At 34.4% G+C, this 21,373-nt stretch overlaps 1 protein-coding gene across 13 annotated transcripts in view; it reads left to right on the top strand.

Moving 5' to 3' along the window:
• Window positions 1-21,373, top strand: part of Sh (Potassium voltage-gated channel protein Shaker) — a 392,327-nt gene that overhangs the window by 242,602 nt on the left and 128,352 nt on the right. The gene's annotated exons all lie outside the window — the stretch shown is intronic.

Here is a 21,373-nt window from a genome sequence, read left to right as displayed (position 1 = left end):
TGATATCTTGCGCCGTCTTGTTGGAACCACAGCTCCTGGACATGATGGTTGTTCAAGGCAGGAATGAAATAGTTAGTAATCATGGCTCTGTACCGATCCCTATTGACTGTAACGTTCTGGTCATCATCGTTTTTGAAGAAGTACGGACCAATGATTCCACCAGCCCATAAAGCGCACCAAACAGTCAGTTTTTCTGAATGTAACGGTGTTTCGACATACACTTGAGGATTAGCTTCACTCCAAATGCGGCAGTTTTGTCAGTTGAAAAATTTGGAATTCAAAACACAGACTGGTAATTCTGACGGGGAGATATTTGGTGAACCGTGTATTTAGATTAACAATATTAAATATATGTTATATTACATAATATCATACCTATGTACATTTGGGCTTATCTTCACCTCGACACATTTACCCGTTGACTGGGTTAATTAATGTCGCGACCCAATCTCAAAAGCAACACTTTTATTTACTCATTTTTTATGGTGGCAAAATGTTTGTTTGTAATTTTCCCTCTTATGTTTACTCGGCAAACGCAACTTACCTTTTCGGTCAAAAAAAAAAAATTAAATTTCGCGACATTCCACTAGTCAAACCAAAAGGTAATTCCCACAAGAAATTACGTATCCGGCTTGCGTTGGCATAATTCACGAGTGCACATGTGTAAGTACATGTTCATCGTTCGTTAACTTTGAAAATGGCACAACTCACATCAAATACAAAACAAAAAAAAATAGTGTTGTTAAACTTAAGAAGCCCAGATGATCTAAAGCGGAATATTTCTCAGAGCTCATAATCCGGGGTTGCAGATTTTTTATATGCTTCATGCTTTTGCGTCTGCAGTTTCGGCAGCCAGGGCTTAGAGCTGGTACTTTGTCGAAAAGAGAAAAGCTTTTATCGCTGTGTGGCAGAATTAGAGAGACTACATAATATACCATACGCATGAGCCTTAATCTAACATCTAGTGTTACCCAGTAATTTTAAATAGTTATTGCATTTTGCAATACATTTTTTGAACGCCTGAAAACCAGACAGAAGTATTAATATTGGCTATTGAAAGAAAGTTTTCCGTAATTTTAAGTATTTTGTACCAGTATTTATAACCTCTTTCTACCGATTGGTAGTTATTGCACTCTGCTTTGGCATTCTACATTTTTCCCAACAGGATTACGGTGATCACTAGTTCGAGATTGCGGCCAAACATGGTCAAATCGACTCAGTTCGTCACACTGATCTTTTATATATATGTACCATACTTTAGAGGGTTTCCAACGTTTCCTTCTGGAAGTTAAAAACTTCGTGACAAAATTAATAGTCATGCCCGTCAGTCACTCAGTCTATCCGTACGTCTGTAACTATACGAACTAGTTCTTAGTTTTTGAGATATCGGTATGAAATATTTCACGCATCCTTTTCTCCTCCGCCACCGATATCGGACCACTATATAGCATATAGCACTATACCATATAAGCTGAACGATTGAAATAAAGTGCTTGTTTGGAAAGCTTTTTCATTTGACGCGATATCTTCAAGAAATTTGGCTTGGATTATTACCGAAGGCGATGATACAAGCTTCAAAAAAATGTATCAGATCGTTTTACTAAGAATATAGCTGCCCAACAAACTGTATTATCGGAATCAAGAGCTTGTATAAAACACTTTTTCATTTGAGAAGATATTTTCACGAAATTTTGCATAGTTTATTTGGCAAAATAACAGATAAGGACTATGTTATATTTGTGAAGAGTATTATAGCTTCGGTGTAACCGAAGTTTACGTTTTTTCTTGTTTGTTGTGTGACCGGCCTCAAAAAATTGTTTTGACTTGCGACACTTTATAAGTTAGCATACGTAACATTAAAAACCTCTTTGCTCAACAAAAGCACTGAGAAAACCAGCAACAAAGATTAAGCATAGCAGAGGCCCCTTGGCATGACCGGTGGGTTAATGGAAAATGTACAAAAAATGCGCAAAATGTGACTGCGCATGTACTTGTATATGTGTGTGTGCATGTATGCATATGTATTTATGTGTGAGTAATGGCGCTACGCTTACAACTTAAGCCAGAGCGCTAGTGAGTACGCCACCGACTTTGCACTTTGTCGCACGTTTCACCACCAACACCAGGATCACCAATGTATTTACAACGGTTATTTAGCGAAAATGTGCATATGTGTATGTGTGTGCCAAAAGCCGAAAATTAAAAGTAATTAACGTGTGATAAATTTTTCATGCAACAGCAGCAATGAGGGAAACGCGTCAAAATGCGGTCAAAAGTTGGCACAAAAGTTTACGAATTTTTTTTCATTTGCTTCATTTTCATTTCCTTTTTAAGTTTTTTATCCTTTGCTGTTTCTTTTTCGTAAGCTTTCCATTCGCTTTGAGTGGCGAATTTTTTCTCTTGCTTTCAATTGCTGCGTCAACTGACACTGGCGACTGCGTGGCAGCCAAATACAGCACACACACATACATATATATGGTACAGTGAAATAATCAGCGTAGTGCTTCGTCGAAATTGGCAAAGTTGAAATAAAAATTGCTGATAATTTTAGCACAAAAACAATAAAAAAGCGCACTAATAGTCATAAAAATAGAAACAATGTGAGCTAAACGCTTTCAAACTGCATAGCAATTACGCTGCTGCAAGTCTCTACATCACTTTTGTCACATTTACCGTTTGTTTGCCTTTTGCCATCACCAGCACCACCACAAAAGCGCATAGCTTTTATGGTCGTTAAAATTTTCAAATTAAAAGTGGCATTGCGCACATTTTTATTGCCAGCTTTCGATGCAAGCGCACACATGAACATATAGGCACACACATACACATATACAAACATAGTTTTACACACACGCATACACACTTCTATGTGTGCGCGCGTATAACTCTGCACACTTTTGGCGCCAAACTAAGTTTAGCTGCATTAAGTCGAGTTGAGGCGAGTCAAAGCTAGCCGCACCTGCTGCAAGTGAAAAGCAATTTTTGCACAATAACAAAAACAAAGAAAAAATGGAATTGTTCGTTGCCACATTTTTCCGGTGCTACGTACCATGCATTTTTACGTTGCCGCTGCATGCAGTCGTGTGTGTGCACGTGATGTGATGCCAAACACTTGCTAAATTTAGTGTTGCAAATACTTGCACATTCACACGCTCTATATCTACCACGTATATTCATATATATACATATGTATGTGTTATATATGGTTGTGTACGAGTATGTTCGACACAACCGCATTAACACGCCACATTTCAATGCGCTGAAATACTCTCGTTCACAGAAAGATATATGCGTTTGTGCTTGTACGTGTCAGCTATAAATGCACACAGGCGTCATTCTTCGTTGGAGTGCCGCGTAACATGTGTACGCGCCTAAAAATAGGTTATGAGTTAGGTGTAAGCGAATTAAAAACTAAAAACTTTTGTTATTTTTGGTGATGATCACTTAGAATGTTAAATGAAATCAATACTCGCTAGAGATACCTTTAAAGATTGCTTATAACTCAAACAAGCCAACTGAAATCTCGCATTGCTTAACCCAAGTCTTCTACTAAGTATAACACTTTAGCGTAGTCACACACCCGTATCTACTTTTCGTATTTTGAGAGGTGTTCATAAAAAGGAGAAAGTCTAAGACAACTCTAAGTTTATTTGATGATGAACCTTAACTTATGGCATCCAGTAATAAGCAGCATACAATTGGTCTTCTAAGCTTAAATTAATAGAAAATAATAGATCTATTAATAAGAAATCAATTTTTTGCATCAAATTAAGGCTTTTATTTAGCATATTTAAAATTATCTGATTTAAGTCAAACAGGCACAATTTCAGAATTCCACTCTAATAGAAACGCTTGTCTCGATTGTCAAAAACCTGCGAGAGTCAATATTCATAAACTTCTCTTGAGGCGAGGTATTCAGCAGAAAAATCATGCGCCTTAGACAGGTAAAGCTAGTAATCACTTGGTGCCAGCTCCGAATGAATAAGATGGATGAATAAGAATTTTCCAACCAAGTTTGCCAAGACAATATCGATGGTCTTGCGCTGTTCTGGTGGAACACAATTTCTCTCCTATTATCTTTATTCAAAGCTGGCTCTTTGTGCCTTCAGATGCTTATATTGTTCGTAGTAAAGGTGCGAATCAAGAGTTTGGCCGTCGGGGAGAATCTAATAGTAGATGATATCCTGTCAATGGCAAACACACCGCAAAGTCTTCTCGACCGTCAATACTGGCTTCATCAACGTTTGCGCCGTCCCAGCGCGATTCGAGCACGACAATTTTCGCTTGACGCTGTCGTAATTGACCCACTTTTCATCACCAGTAATCATCCGCTTTAGAAATTAATCGTTTTTAATGCGATTCAAAATCGATTTTCGGATGGAAATTCGGTCCATGAGATTTGCTTACGTTAACACGTGTGACACAATAGTTCACGTTTCTTTTTCTATACAGCCTTATATAAATGGCACCACACGGTTTTGCGCCATGTTTAGCTACTGAGCAATCGAAACAGTGCTCACATGGCAGTGGAATTCGGCTATTTCTATTATTTTAACGTATTTTTAACAATTGGCCTTCCAGATCGTGGTGCATGATTGGCAGCAAAATTACCGGAATTTATTCGACGATACCCAAACTACGTCATTATTGACGCGTGCTCCAACAATACTGAGTCAAGCATTCACAAAAGTGATTGAGATGTCTCTTTATTACGAGATCTTATTTTTTAACGATATATAGATTACTGAAGCTATATATTTGAAAAATTATGGATTTCTTTTTGTTAGATCTTATATACTGTCAAACAACTCTTATGTTCTAGTTTCTAGAAAATAATGTTTTTGCTATTTTTATACAGCTGCATGCAGACATATTTGAATATTAGAATTGTAGCATCCCGTAGTTGGTGTTTTTTCTTCGCTTTTATTGACGCAAAATTTACATTGACTTTAATAAAATATTTTTTGCTTTCTGCCCGAGTTTTGTAGCTTGCTTGAGTTATAGTACTCAATAAGTTAATAGTATTCGGGTCTAGAACCAATAGATGTTAAGATATCTGATAGGCTTTAGCTCGAGCGTGTTCAAAGATCAAATTGAAACAATGCTCTCAAATCCGAAATTTTAACAGTTATGAAACTTAACAGAGACTTAAAAGAGCATTATTCAACTGTATTAATTGTCAGGCTGAAATTAAGGTATTGTTACACATTAAAAATACTTCTCTTTTGCAGACTGTCTCTGAAAGAGAGTTTTCGACATTTTTAGAAAGCTATTTTTCAAGTTATAATCGAAAAAGTCATATAGGGAAAACACTTTTATTTACCTTTCGAAGCAGTTGCAAATTCGGTATGACTCTTTGTTTCTCTTTTTCCGCTCTGTAGAAACTATTGATATGACGTTTCGAAGTAAAACATTTTCAGGCGTGAATTAAATAGGTAAAAGGGCTCACTTGATTGTGGAGTTTTCGGCCAATTTCCTTATGAAGCAAATATTCTATGATTATTGCTCTGTATATTCTAGAGTTTGTACAGCTGTTAAACCTCAAGTCTGGAGCTCCTCATAAATCGGAAAAGGCTTTCAACAATGATGCGGGTTAGGAGTTGTCAACAAACTGTTCAGGTATTATGAAGAGCGTTGCTTGCTTCTTTCATGGTTGGTTTAAAAATGGAAGTTGATACAACCTTGCTCTTTCCATTAGCTCTAACTTCAGTTTTTAACTGCTTGATAGTAGTTTACTATTTTATATCATGAAAAGACATATTTATTTTTCATATAAACCTATCAATGTGTATGTATGCTTTAAATTGAGAATTCAAAGTAACCGATGTGGCTTTTTGACTTAAGTCGGAAGACACTTTTATCGTAAGAAATTTTGTTAATAATTTAGAAGAGAATTAAAAGTAAAGAATACAAACTTTTTTCATTTGTCATCCGAATCTAAAGTTACATCACTATCGCTTCTGGGATATTTTTCGAATAACCACATATCTGCATTCAAATACGCTGCGGAACTTTCTTATAAGTACCAAGTGCAGAAGCTCAAATGTGCACCTTTTTATGATAACGACCAAAAGGATCGTATGCTTAATTTATGTGTGACGTCAACTACCACGCTACAACTTCACGCGAAAACAAGTTGCAACAACTGCAATTACAAGCAAACACAGCACTTTGCAATTTTAATGGCGAAACAGCACAGTTTGTCATGTTTGCAGTTACAACGCGCCACCACCACTGGGCTTCCACCAACTACAGTGACAACCGGAAGTGGAAGAGTGCATAATTTTTGAACTGAATTTTTTATCACTACTGCAGCCACATTGGCAGCCAGTCAAGCAGTCAGGCCGACAAGCCAGCCAAACAGGCAAGCAAGTAGTCAGGCAGTAACAACCAGCAGCCGATGATGCCAACAATAGTGGCAGCATCACAACGGAAGTTGCAGTAGCCACAAACGGCTTGGTAGCCAGCGCTGCCTGTCACGTAGACACATACATAACACGTTTTTATTGCAATTGTTGTTGTTACAATATAAGTGCTCGTTGTTGCATGCCACATACTTTTTGACTGCCACTGATGCATTACTAAAATTTGTCGGCAGGAACATTGGTTGCCGGCCAGCAGCCAGCGCCTTGGCAAGACAATACGGCGCCAGATATGCGTTGAAAAACATAAATTTCACTGTTTTTCCCTGTCAGCCCGGTGGTATTGTGTGCGTGCGTATGCATGTATGTAACTGCTCGTGTATGACGTTGCATTTTGTTGGCTTTTCATTATTTATAGGCAAAATAAGAGTCGCGTTGGTTTGCCAAAAATTTTTTGCATACAATTGTATGCGTGTGTGTGTGTGTGTGTGTATGCCCGCTTTGTGCCATCACCGCTTTCTTACCTCACACGCCGCTGCCCCTGCTGTCCATGCGCTCACCAATTTCGCCGTGTTATATAAACCCGAGCTTTCACTGCATGCCATGCGTTGCACGCAGCAACAAAGCGCCTAAAAGTGAATGCAAAAATATTTACAAAAACAAAAACTCAAATAAATATAAATACAAATAAAAAGCGTAAAATGGAAATGGAAATAAAGCATTCGTACACTTTTTAAAATTAATTAAAATTGCATATGCATGGTGCGGCCTTCGCCAGCGCTGCACTTCACCTGCGCCAGCCTGCAGCGGCTTCGTCTCCGTCTCGTTGCATGCGGTCCAGCGCATTCAACGCCATCATTCATTCCACTCGCTGCACTCAACAATATTTTCTCATGAACTGACCTACAATGGCTATCATTCAATGTTGCACCATATCCGGTTTGCCTTACATATCTTATCCCGTTTACACTCACCTATACGACATTCTTCTTATTTGGAATAAATATATTTATATTTTACTTTTTATATTCCTCGCGTTCTCCCCAGCCAGCAATCGCCATAACTTTAAATATTCAACGAAATTGTAGGTTGGCATAACTGAATTATTCCCTTCATCATCCATTATATTGGTATATACTTGCAAGTATATTCATATGTGGAATGGCTTAGTATTGGACATTGCTTGGATGCGTTTTTCCCAAAAAGTCTGGGAACTAAATTAAGTTGTTTATTATGCGTTATTTAGCAATTCGATACGCTAGAACCAATAACTGTAAATTGTTTGGGAAAAACAGCTTCTGAATCGAAAAAATATGTATATATGTCTCCAATAAGAAGTCGCAATCATTAGAATTCGTGTTGAGAGTCGTAATTATTGAATATCACTATTGATAGTAGACTAAAAGAGACATAGCGAATTATATGTTCTTCTATATATTTTTTAATTTACATTACAAAGAGTATTTCACGAAAAGTACTTATATTCTGCTTTTAAATGCAAATTTCGTATGACTATTTCTTTTCTTCTTTTCTCTCTGTAGGAACTATTGGTATGGCTCTTCGAAGTAAAGTATTTTTTTTCCCGTAAACTAGAGAGATAAAATGGCTTTATTCAATATGAATTTGTGTGCGAAAAAAATAGGCTTTCGGTTAATTCCCTCTAAATGCTAATATGTTACGATTATTGTCTCTTTATATTATAGAGTTTCGTGCTGTTGTTTAAGGCAAGAAGTTAGCTCCTTTCAAATCAGTAAAGTATTTTCAATAATGATAGTGATTAAGTGTTAACAGGTCTCATGAAAAGAAGGCAGCGATCATATCAACATTTATGGATATAAAAGAAGAAAATTATATAGTCGAGGTCCCACATGGAAAATTAGCACAAGTTCCTCTGGTCTCTCAGAAAAATTTACGTTCTCCCATTTATATGAATGCCAATCAAACACTAAACGGAAAAAAAGTTCCCAATGTTATTATTAACTTCTCAAGAAACATTATTTCTTAATTAGCTAACTCAAAAAGTATATCAAAAAAGCTCGCACGCAACCTTCAAGATCAGCGCATTCAAAATCTTCTATAAATTACGTAGTGAACTTTGGCTTCAATATTTATAGTATTGCTTTACATTCAAAAACAGCATTTTTCCAGTATTTCCTGGAATATTCTAGGAGTCGCATTAAGTTTGTCACAATGTTTGTAACACCAAAAAGGAAACTTCGGAGACGATATAAAGTATTGTATATATAAATAATCGTGACGAGCAGAGTTGATTTAGCCACGTCCGCCCTTCACTCTGCATATATATGAATCAGTCCCTCAGTTTTTGAGACATCGATCTCAAATTATGCACCCGTACTTTTCACACTAAGAATTTGCTCATTTGTCGAAGCATCTGATATCCGACTATTATAGTATACAGCTGTCATACAAACTGAACGAACGGAATCAAGTACTTGTATAGAAAGCTTTTCCATTTAACAAGGTATCGTCACTAAATTTGGCATAGATTACAATTCTTAGGCAACATTACACTCCCATTACATTATTCAGATCGGACTACCATACCATGTCATATAGCAGCCAGTTGAAATTTACCATATGTACCGGTTGTTTTTGTGAAATTGAAATACTAATTTTGAATGGGAAAGTAAAAGAAATTCATTCAAAGTATTAACCATTGCTCTTTACACATTTTGACCACCTTTCTGGCAATTTGTGGGTACCATGCCGATAGAAAAGTTCGTATTTTGAAGCAAACCAATCAGACATCCAATTTTCGATTTCTGCTGCTCAGCCCGAAAACAAATCGTAATCGAAAGGTGCTAAGTCTGATGAATACGGCTGGTGCGGTAACAGCTCCTAGCCAAGTACTTTGATTGCATCCTGAACCGATATTACTTTGTGTGCAGATGCATTATCGTGTAACAAAATTACTTTTCCGCATCTTCTGGCCCATTCTGTTCGTTTTTCTATCAATGCATGGTTCACATTGATCATTTGTTATCTGTAGCGATTAGTATTAACAGTTTCACCAGGTTTTAGAAGCTAATGATATAATACACCCTTCAGATTCCACCAAATACAGAGCATTGCATCATTATCGAATCGATCTGTTTCTACAGTCGATGTTAATGGTTATCCCGGTTGAACTCATGACTTTCTCCGTTAATACTTCTTAAAATAAATCTATATCTATAGCTCTGCCCCGTTGCAACCATCTTTTGCATGCTGCTTCTGATAGAGCATGATCACCATATGCCTCGACAAGCATTCGTAGCGACTCTGCAGCACTTTTCTTCAATTAGAAACAAACAATTAATGCTTTCCGCAAATCAGCACTTTTCGATTTGACATTTTCAATACAGTGAAAAAATATGATACCAAACATGTTTAATGACTGTAAAGTTATTATATTAAAAATTAAATGATAATATAAAGGTTGTAAACACTTTTCTCGTATTTGCATGGATTACAAGCTCAACTTTACTGTTTTAGCCTTCAGCACTACTTAAAACATTGAAGTAAAAATAAATGGCAATGGTACTTTGAACTGTAAACTCCAAGTTTTTTAAACAACCTAACTGAAATAAATATTTAACTTGAGTTTTTACAGAAATGTTAAGTCGAAGGCGAATATAAAGGAAATCCTAGTTCAAAGACTATACCCAGCTATGTGAAAAATTGCCAACTCCGTGTAAACTTTTTTTTAGATTTACTTCCTAAAAAAACATAAAATATCTTATTGTGTCTTATATTCTTATACTCTCGCAACATGTTGCTACAGAGTATAATAGTCCCAGTTACCAACTATATATGGACCTCAGTGCCTGCGGCTGACTACTTACCGAAAATATTGGTCAACCTGTCAGATATATATTATCGAAATTCAGAAATTTAGATCTTTCACCCATGCCTTCTTGAACCACAGAAAAATCGGGTCAATATTTTCTCTAGCCCCCGTATTTCTAATTTTAAAATTTTCGAACTGTGAGTTGATACCATATACCGCATACATCAGTCAATATATCAATCATTCTAATTACAGAGCGTATCTTTTTAAAGGCAATGTATCCTGTGGCCAAAATGGATAAAATCGGGCGAAAACCTTCCCTTACTTTACCACCTTATACCTTATGTATATAAGGAATTACAAACTGCTCGGTTTCACCCGAACTTAGCCCTTCCTTACTTGTTCAATTATGTTTTCATCACAAACAAATCCCTTTTTTAATATAAATGTTCGTTGGAAAAGATATCGCGAGTTTGTGTTGTACTACAAGTATATATGAAACAAGTAAAAAAAATTACCCGGGCTAGTGAGTAACTTATTTATAAAAGAAGGTTATCTATTCACATATACATATATAGCTATGCACCTATGTAGATATATGTTTATAATATTATGTGTTAATTTTTGGGTGAATATTTTTAAATTTCATTAATTATTTATTATAAGTTTTTCAGTAAGCTCCAAAATAGCCGTTATTTGCTTCTCCTTACACACAACTCAAACATATTTACACACAAACGCATGTAAAATTAGTTTGCATTTACAATATTTATTTTTATTTGTGCATGAAATTGGTAAAAGTGCTGCGCTTGATTAAAAATAAATAAAATGCGCAACAACAACGACAACAACAATGCCAACAACCAAAGTGCACTGTAGCGAAACCAAATTCTTGGCACCCACGACACGTTCTCTGTCGTACCGTTACAAAGCGTTGGCTGAGGGGCACGTCGAGCCGTGCGGTTGCACAGCGTGCGGTCGTAAGTCTTTGTTGTTGTTGATGTTTATGAAAATGTTAGTGTCATGTTTTACATTTATGTAATGCAATGTATACGCGCAGTTTTTGCACACACTGTAGTTGCACTTGTTTGCCAACTGGAAAATTTATGAGCTTTGGCACTCAATTTGGTGGGTGGATAGCTGCCTGAGTCGCTGGCCGGCTTGCGGGTTCGTCAGTTGGTTGATTTTGGCCCTGAACGGCGGCACTACCTAAATTACCTTGTTTATAAATATGTATATTATTTCACTATTTTGCATATTACAGCAATGAAATATTATACTGTTGCGATGTGCTATTTTTTTTTTGTTTGTTTTTGTTTCTATTTTGGTATTTGCGCCGGTAATTTTGATATTTGTTGCAATTTTCTGCCAATTGCCGTTCATTCCATTTGGTTAGCTTCGAATATGCACGAGCAGTGTAAATATAGTGACTTTTACTAATAATGCAAAATATTTTATTTTTAGTCCTCTAAAAATTTAGAATGGCTAAATTTCATTCACCTACTGCAATTCATTAAAGGATTTTTTATTTTGCTGAGATACAGTTTAGATAAATTTAAGTATTACAATTCTTTTATGGCTAAAGTCAATTTAAAATCTCACTCAGTTAAAAAATTGTTAGAAATATTTTTTTCCGCTCATTCTCTCGGTTCCCCGAATTTTCATAAAAATATGTAGACCACAAAGTTACCTTATGATGTCAATCTTTTACTTCTACCCTTTTAAAATTGTTAAATATTCAACATAATCTTTATATGCTGTCCAACCTAAATATAAATCTGAAACACAGTAATAAATATATAAATATCTGAAAGCCATTGCCGAACTATGTTTCTCACTGCTTTTAATAATACATTTTGCTGAAACTCAAACCTATAGGAGCTTTACATATAGCCAACACCGCACCTAAACTTTAAGCAATGTTGTCAATTTTAAGTTGAGTTGCGATACGCAGTACTAAAGCCAGATATAGTAGCCAGGCCATTTAACGGACAATTATTCACCAGTTGCCTTGCATAATATACGTAGAAGTGTTAAACACTACTCACAAATAAAATATTTAAAAATCTTTATCTTGCTTTAAATCACCTTTTTTATGATGTTAGGTGAGTAGGTAGAGTGTATGCCTGATGACACGCCAAGGCCTTTAGAAGGCCCATGGTGAAACCATACGGACTAAAATCTCCTTACTCCATTATATCCGCTCTGAACCACTCTGTACTCCTGATGAAGCTTATCGGTACAAAAAGTTTTAATTGCGCAACCTTCGAGACCTCGTCAAGAAACCCTCGACCCATACTTGCGATTATTATCCTATGCAAAGCCTTGGATTCGCATAAAAGATGTTCTATAGTCTCTTCTTCCTCTAACTCCTTACAGCTAGTCACTATATGGTATTCCCAATCTGCTGGCATAACATATCTGCCAATTAGATACTGACCTGTTAGCACTCCTACTAAAGTTCTTATGTCATTCCTTTTGAACTTAAAAGTTTGCCTGCTTACTGAGCAAGTTAGGGATTGACTCCACCGAGACACAACTTTAACTTGCTTTCCAATTAAATAGCCCAAGTAGCCAGAGACAACAGATAACTTCCCTATTTTTCGGATTCTGGCTGTAGGGCATTACCTCATCAGGCTAGTTTGTTTGGTTCATCGTTACCAGGGATATCACTATGCCCTGGAACTCATAGCAAGTATATCATGAAATAGGATGTTAGATCCACTAAGAGATCAAGAAATTTTTTCACTATCTTTGATGAAACCCTAGGAGTACTTTAGTGATTTCAAAGCTGCTTGGCTATTTGTACATGTAAATATTATATATTTCTGATTGTGAGCAAACTCTTTGTCAGAACAAGAAAGCTTTCTTTAAATACTGTGATCGCCGCTTGGAAGACACTGCAGTGTGCAGGTAGTCGGTAAACGATTCTGGTATGTAATTTTGCTGATAAAACGCCACATCTCACCCGATTTTATGGTGCTAATATTGTATTTTTTAAAAATTTACCTAAAATATAATATATAAAATTGAATTCCAAACTAAATAAACGCTCAAATTAAAATACTTGTTATTTTTTCATAAACTCAAAACCTTAAACTCGAGTTTTTGAGCCAACGAACGTTATAAAACGCTCAAGTTGGTAACGTAATCTAGATTTAGTTGTGTGTACCTAAATTCTTGTGAACCTAAGATTCTTTTGAACCAAAAATCATTCGGCTGACCAAAGTCGAGTCTGCATAGTTTGCTAAGAACTAATGCAATCAGAGTTCTGTACGCTTGGAAAAGTTTTGCGACTCAGCTTCTCTTAACAGCTGCGCTTCACACCACTTGCGTTACATACCTTGCAAAATACATACAAACACACACACACATATATATACACTTGGGTATATAAATAAATAGGGGAAGTCGTTATATCCACAAAATTATGCAAAACATTCGCAACACCGCTGACCTTCAAGTCTGCATGTCTATGTGTGTGTGTATGCGCCACTTCTACTACTACTATTTGTATAACATCGCACAGGCAGCAAACTTTAAAATGTAGCATCCGCAGCAACAACAAATTTCTACAAAAACCAACACGAGTGCCCAGTGGTCGGAGCTCGTTGCCCGTCGTCGTTATTGCTCAGAATACGCTTAGAATACTAACAAGCCAATTAATGAATTAAGCAAATGCATGTGTGTCTTTGTCTTTGTACACTTCTATATATATATAAACACTGTCTGTGTATGAGTGTTTGTAGATTTGTTGCGAAAAATGAAAGTTTAAATAGCCAACGGGCTGTGTTTCCCCCATTTACGATGTTCGGACAAAACCTTGAAGCGAAATTCACTATTAATTAAACACATTTTTCACCAAAGGCATTAATTAAGGTGTGTTGTGGCACGCTTACAACTAGCTAGCGGGTTGATTCTTGGTTATGACAATTCCAGTTGGGAGATAATTTTTGGTTGGAGAAGTATTTATTTAATTTATATTCACTAATTGTTTCACACTAGTATCAATAGCGGCTATTTAACATGGTTATCGTGACAGTATATTTTTCAGAGTTACCAACTACAAATATTACTTATATAAACAAAAACAACATATAAAAGACTTCACAGGTGCATGTCTTATAGTACATAAGGATATAAAAAGATAGTTATCTTGATTGTGATCGATCTTTCTGAATAATTTTTTTTGGAGACTATAGCGATGCCTTTGATAATGATCTATTCCAAATTGCATGAAAATATCTTGATAAGTAAAAGGGTTTACAATACAAGGACTTAAGTTTGTTCGGTCAGTTTGCATGACAGCGTTGCTTTGTACAATATTCTGTGCCAAATTTTGTGAAGATACCTTGTCAAATAATAAAATTTCTATATAACGGCTTGCTTTTAATAAGTCAGCATACAAGTGGTCCAATATAGGCTGTTTCGATAAATGTATCGTTAAGAAAAGGACGTGTGCAAAATGTCAAATCGATATCTCAAAAACTGAGGGACTGGGTTCGGTACCTGCAGACAAACGGACAGACGGGCATGGTTAAATCGACTCAGCTCGTCACGCTAATCATTTATATACATTTTATAAGAACTCCAACTCCTCATTCTGGGTGTAATAAACTTGGCGTAGCAAATAAACTTTTTTCAGGTATAAATGTTAGCTATCAGTTAAGAATTTGGTAAGATTATATTTTTAAATAACACTCAATATAAGGTGACCAAATGTCTGTGAGTATCAAAACCGGATTATATGTAGAACGCTTTAATGTCAATATCGTTTTTTGGGCTGCCATCTAAAAATGTATACATATTATATGTGAAAGTTTTTTTATAAGATAAGCCAACATTTTATTTGAAAAAATTTTGCTTCGAAATATTAATTTTCTCTATATTTTTTCTACTAAAATTCTAAATACAGTGGTTTGGCTACTAAAAATATTCATTCTAAAATATTTAAATAAAAGCCAAAATATTTAAAGAAACAAAAATTTCTGAAAGTTTCACATTTGTGTACTGTAACATATTTTTTAATTAATTTCATATTATTTTCAAGCTTTAGTGATATAGTTGAAATAGCACTCAAGTCATAAAAAATCAATAAATTGCACTATTTAATCACTGAAAGCTAATGTTGCTTAATCTACCCCTATATTGGTTCAGTATTTCGCGTCTTCAACCTTCCAACAGCTATTTTTATGTGCGATTAAGCGCAGCAAACTGCTATGGTGGTTAAAGCGTGCTCGAGTCCCCAGCCACTTTAATTATGTTCAAGTTGAGTAGCTATAAATATAAATCCTGTGGTTTCAGCAAGTAAATAGAAGGCAGAGCTAATACAAATACAAAGTAGGCAAATACCAGCAGCATTGCCATTAATTAATTGGAATGACAGTAGTGCCTCGGTCATAATTTAATACCACAAAAGATAAATAAAAACTGAAGTTCAATCTAACTTGTGTGAAAAAGTACTAGTAACCGGAAATACAAAAATTTATTAAAAATTAAATTAGTAACTGCAAGTAAACGCAGCATATATTTTTTTCTTAACTCTGGTTTTAATTTAAATAATATTAAAATAAGAAATGCTCTAAAAAAATATTAAATAATAATATAATAAAATGTTGCCTACATTGTGGCGCAAATATTTTATTGATTACTGATATTTTGTGTAGGCAATAGAAGCGGTAAAAACTAACATTTCCTTTGAAAGAGTTATATATTATTTTATATTGGCGTAAGAATTGTTTAAAAAGAGTCCCATGAGACCACCAACTAGTAATAAATTATATAAATCATATTTTGATGATATTAGCTTCAAATTTAGCTTACAACATTACGTCAAGTCCCAATAATCAAGCATAATTTACTAAATTTTTCTCTGTGAGTTTGAGTTTTAATCCTATTCCAAATTCCAATATCCTACAAGAAATATCTTTTAACATAAAATTTTACATTATTTACAACTTTCAGTTTAGAAAAATTCGACACACAATTTTTTTTTTCATACCACGTCTTTTACACAACTTTTGCCTTAGTTTCTTAACCAATGACCACAGTACTGATGCAGTTGCCCAATATTTTTTATTTTCAACAAACTTTATTATAAAATTCAGCCATATTTACAGTAAAATATATTTCATCGCATTAAACTGACAACAATTCAACTAATATGTTTGGCTTTTTCACTTTGTAACTTTAACCATTTATAACAATGTCTCTATATGGTAGCTGCTCCGCTACATTGCTTTAAATTTTTGTTTCGTTTTGCAAATAAATTTTATTACTGGCACACACTCAACTAACCAATTTTACAGTAAATTAAAGGCAAAAATAACACAGTTGAGGTTTTTAAATCACTTAACGGCTTGACACTCCCAATTACGGGGCACACACATGCCAATATACAGTAGATATGTTGAAAGCAAAAGTTTAGTATACATACATAGAAGTATACATACATAGATACTACAATAACGCACATTTGTTTAATGTTTATTCACCCTGTAGGGAAATCAACTACTTGTTATAGGCTAAGCTACAATTAATTTTTAATACATATATTTATATAAAAAGAGACTAAACAGGGTATATTAAGCAACCAAAAGGAAATATTCGGAGACCCTATGAAATCTATATACAATATAAATGATCAGCGTGATGAGCTAAGTCTATTTAGCCATGTGTGTCCGTCCGTACATGAACTTGTTCCTCAGTTTTTGAGATTTCGCTACGAAATTTTGCACACTTACTCTTTTCCACAAGAAGCTACTCATTTGTTCGAACCGCCCATATCGTACCACTATAGAATATATGTGCCATACAAACTAATTGATCCAAATCAAGTTCTTATATGGAAAACTTTTTTAATTGACGAGATATCATTACGAAATTCGGTATGGATTAATATACCACAATCTCCGAACTAATTGTTCAGATCGGACTATCACTATAGCATATAGCTATTATACTTGTACAAACTGGCTTCTAATTATAAACTAGTGTTTTTCCTCATTGATTTAATAATTCGCTACGTGGTTGTATTTGGCTTTTAATATACAGTGCGCGTATAGTATGTACATAAATATAGGGTCAGTATTTATGCTGACATTTATTTGATTAAATTACATAGTACAAAGTCAATACACACAGCATATTGAAAATGAAGTGGTTGACATGACTTTAATATTGTTCAAACTGTAACGTATACTTACACATATGGTTGTACGCATGTACAGTATAAGCGTATATGCAGTGTATAAGTTTACACATGGAATTGCATACCTATGAGCAGTTATTTAACACATAATAATATAGAAATCTATTGCATATGCGTATGTATACCGTATATATATACTATGTATATGTTCAAGTAAACACTAAATAACTACTGCGGAAAAATTTCAATTAATGAAGCAAATTTGTTTGTTTGCGCTTTGTGCATGCAAACGTATGTATGTATGTATATGCATACTCGTATGTAACAAAGTCAATAATTCCCAAAACTATATATTATAGTGCGATGTATATAATTTTTCATGATGATTAAAATTTACATATTTGTTTGGCGTTCATTAGTTTGTCAGTCACTCTTTGAGGTAGCCAAATTTATGTTCGAGTCAGATTTGTATACATATTCACACTGCTATTAATTATTTTTCAAGAATTTTAAAAAATATTTGTATATAAACTGCCACCTATATTCATATATAAATATATACTCATACGTACACTCATTATGCTAATATTTACTATTTAATGCGCTCTCATATTCATATTTTCAATAGTGTATTCGTAGAGTACGCTGATGTTGCACCTAAACTCTCTTACTTATATTATATTACCGTTATATGTATTATTACATTTTCCCTTCTACGCTATTTTGCTTAATTCAGTTCATACTCTATTATCTTGTAAGTATTTATACAAAATTTTATTTCCAAAATCGTTTTCACATTTTTGTAATTTTTTTTCAAATGTATTCATATTTATACTCATACTCATACTTATATCCATACTCATAGTCCTACTTATTGTCTTTTACGCATTTGAGCGAATTTTAAAAACAATATACATACACATAATTATACTTGTACTCATACCCATACTCATATTTATTGTCTGATACCTATACATATAAAACTTTACATTCAAAATCGCTTTCATATTTGTTTCTAAAACATACTCATTTTTTTTTATTAGAATTCATACTTATACTCATTTTAATTACTCAATTCGTATACATATTCACAGTATTTTTCCCAACATAAATCAATCGTATTTTCGCATTAAAAATTTACTCGGAAGTTTTCATTTCCTCAGGCACATAAAATACTTCAAAATCTTTTAAATAAATGCATACGCATTTAAATAAATGCAGTTACACAGACATACTGATATTTGCATGGATACTCTTATTGCTTAGTATGCATAAGCAGTTCAAGGTTTCACTGGGTCGACGTCTGCGTCAGCATCTGCAATGGCATCAACAGCAACAACCTTGTAGACTAGATAGTATCTCTTTTGTTGTTTTCTCATTTGCTTTTCCCAGTTGCCTTTTGATTATTGGTGACGAAGTTGTATATACAATAATGTAGAGAGTTGTGGTGAAGTAAGCTACCGCTATCACAGCTCTCTATTTGTTGCATACGATATTATATACTATCTTGTACTATGCTTTCCCCTATTATACTGTATGATCACTATTATTTTGATGGATGCTATTTATTTTATCCTCGTCCCATCCCATCCTTTCCTTTCGTTTCCTTACTATCCGATACTATTCAATCTTATACTATCTTAATCTAACCTAACAGAGCATATCTTAACCTACCGTGTCTTATCGTATTAGACTGTAGCCTATCCCAATCCAGACTATCCGTTTCGCTCTCATATCCCATCACTTCTCGTGCTATGCTAACATATTATTTAAACCTCAGATATGAAGCCCTCATTCAAATTAACTTATCAAATCTCCAAAACCCCATATAAGTATTCTCTTACTAATTCACACGGTTATACTGTCCGACAAGTATATGTATGTATGTATGTCATCCACATGGTACGAGCCTCTCAATTTACTGCGAATGCACACCCTTTTTGTCTCCAAATGCCCACCCCAACAACAGTTTGCCGCCAACAGAAAATTTGGCAAAAATCTCTTCCACTAAAAATAGTTGAAGGCCAACAACAATATCGACATCCATCCACACACATACAAGCACACACTTATGCACACTCATGCATATCACACACAATGTTTAGGAATTTTCGTAATGATGCTATCATTACCCTGCACTCGCTTGGAAAATTTATTGTTTATGGCCATGGAATTCAATTCACTGGAAAATTCTAACTAATTCACTGAGCTCGCATTGCGACCAAACTAAAATGAAAATGTGAAAAGTTATTAGCTTAAAATGTAACGGTCATAACAATACGTTAAGCTAAAAATTTTACCGAAATTTGTGTGTATGAGTTTCGGAGAATTTAATAAATTTGCATCAGAAAGGACTCAACTGAATTTTAACTTGCCTTTGTGTCCTTTTAAATACTAAACACTGCCGATGTTGAACCAGTGAATCAATATAAAATTCTTAAAAATATGTTTCCCGTCCTCTTCGTCTTTTTTTTTAGAGCATATTGTTAAACATTAATTATTTACCAAAAATACATCATCATCACCTGCCTGCTGGTGTCAACAGCCGATATGCACACAACTCGTTAAAAAAGAGAGGATTTTTCACACATTACTTCGCTCACTCAAACCAAAACTTTTACACCTGATTTAATCAAATACATACTATCCTAAACACAGGCATATATATATATATATATGTGTTTGTGTAAATTTTAAATGGCCAAATATTGCTTATTACAGCTCCAGCGCCTTTCGGAAAGAAACAGTCAAAGAATTAAAGTTTTTACTAAATTTTTGTGGAGTAAAAAATTTGGACTTTCTGTCACACATACTGCGCGTATATAAAAGTAAAATCATAAATAATATATTAAAACATAAAACCTTACACAATATATAGTGTTAAGCTTAATTACGTATATAATCTTCATAAAAACTTGTTTGAAATTACTTAATAAACTCTCTGTCACTTCAGCGCCTTATGACCTGTGTCCCTTTATCTCTTGCTTAACTGTCACTTAAATTCAGACTTGTAGCATAATCAACCAATATCAATAAAGCGACGAGATGATATAGATCAACAGAGTTCGTTGAAGAACGAATTCATGCAGTTTCAAGCGGAAGATATTGGCCAACTTAACTCATATTTGGCTAACTTCTCACTATTCTTAACAAAATATTCTCTATCAATATTAATAATCCATATCCACCTAATAAATTTTAGTAAATTTAGTTCGAGTATCTTGACGATATTCCTGTTTTGTAGTAAAACTAGGTAGCTGAACCAAGATTCGAGGAAGTCGTATATAAAAGAAGTGAAAAAATATAATAGTAAATAGCAAAACAGAAAATTCTCGTTTTTATTGAGTTATGCAAAAATTTGTTTTCTAAAAAGTCTAAAAATCAGACTAAATTCTTCATTCAATTAACATAATCGAACATTTGGACTATATGGGGTAAAGATGTTTCACATATTGCCTTATATTTGCGCTACAAAATCTTCTAACAGTTAGAGATCATTATTATGTACCATATAAAGAAACTAGGCTGTTTTGAGCCAAGGTCAATATAGTAATTTGCTGATTGGTATTTTATTAAATATGTATCCTTTAGGGGTTACATGGGTTTCGTCGAGCAAAAAGCCCTATTTTCATTTCATTTTTTTTTTGTCACATAAAATAAGAAATGTTTTATTCAAACTTTTTTTTATTCCGAACATACATACACAAGAACGCGTTTAAAGTTTTAAGTGACCATAAAGCTAAACTCCTCGAGCGCGGAACTTTTCAAAGCTGTATCTCCAAAACTATTACTGGTATCAACTTGAAAGCTTAGAATAATATTCTAAAGATGTTATAGAATTAAATAAGACAATAAACATTTTTTTTTTTTTTTTTGAAACCCAATTAACCCCTTTAGTGGGCGCTACTATGCTTCACTTTCTACCAAAAGTGAATACTCGGGCTCAAAAATTTGCTGGGAGTGTCAATTTATGGTTTTTTAAAGAAATTTACTGACTATTTTAGCTATGCGTCAAGACATATCAAGTCTAATGCGCCATATCTCTGCCCAGCCAAACAGTTGAAGCAATAA

The sequence above is a fragment of the Bactrocera oleae genome, chromosome 5 (genome assembly GCF_042242935.1).
Source record: "Bactrocera oleae isolate idBacOlea1 chromosome 5, idBacOlea1, whole genome shotgun sequence".
NCBI lineage: Eukaryota > Metazoa > Arthropoda > Insecta > Diptera > Tephritidae > Bactrocera > Bactrocera oleae.
Note: the sequence above shows the minus strand (reverse complement) of the source record. Positions and strands in the feature narration are given on the sequence as shown.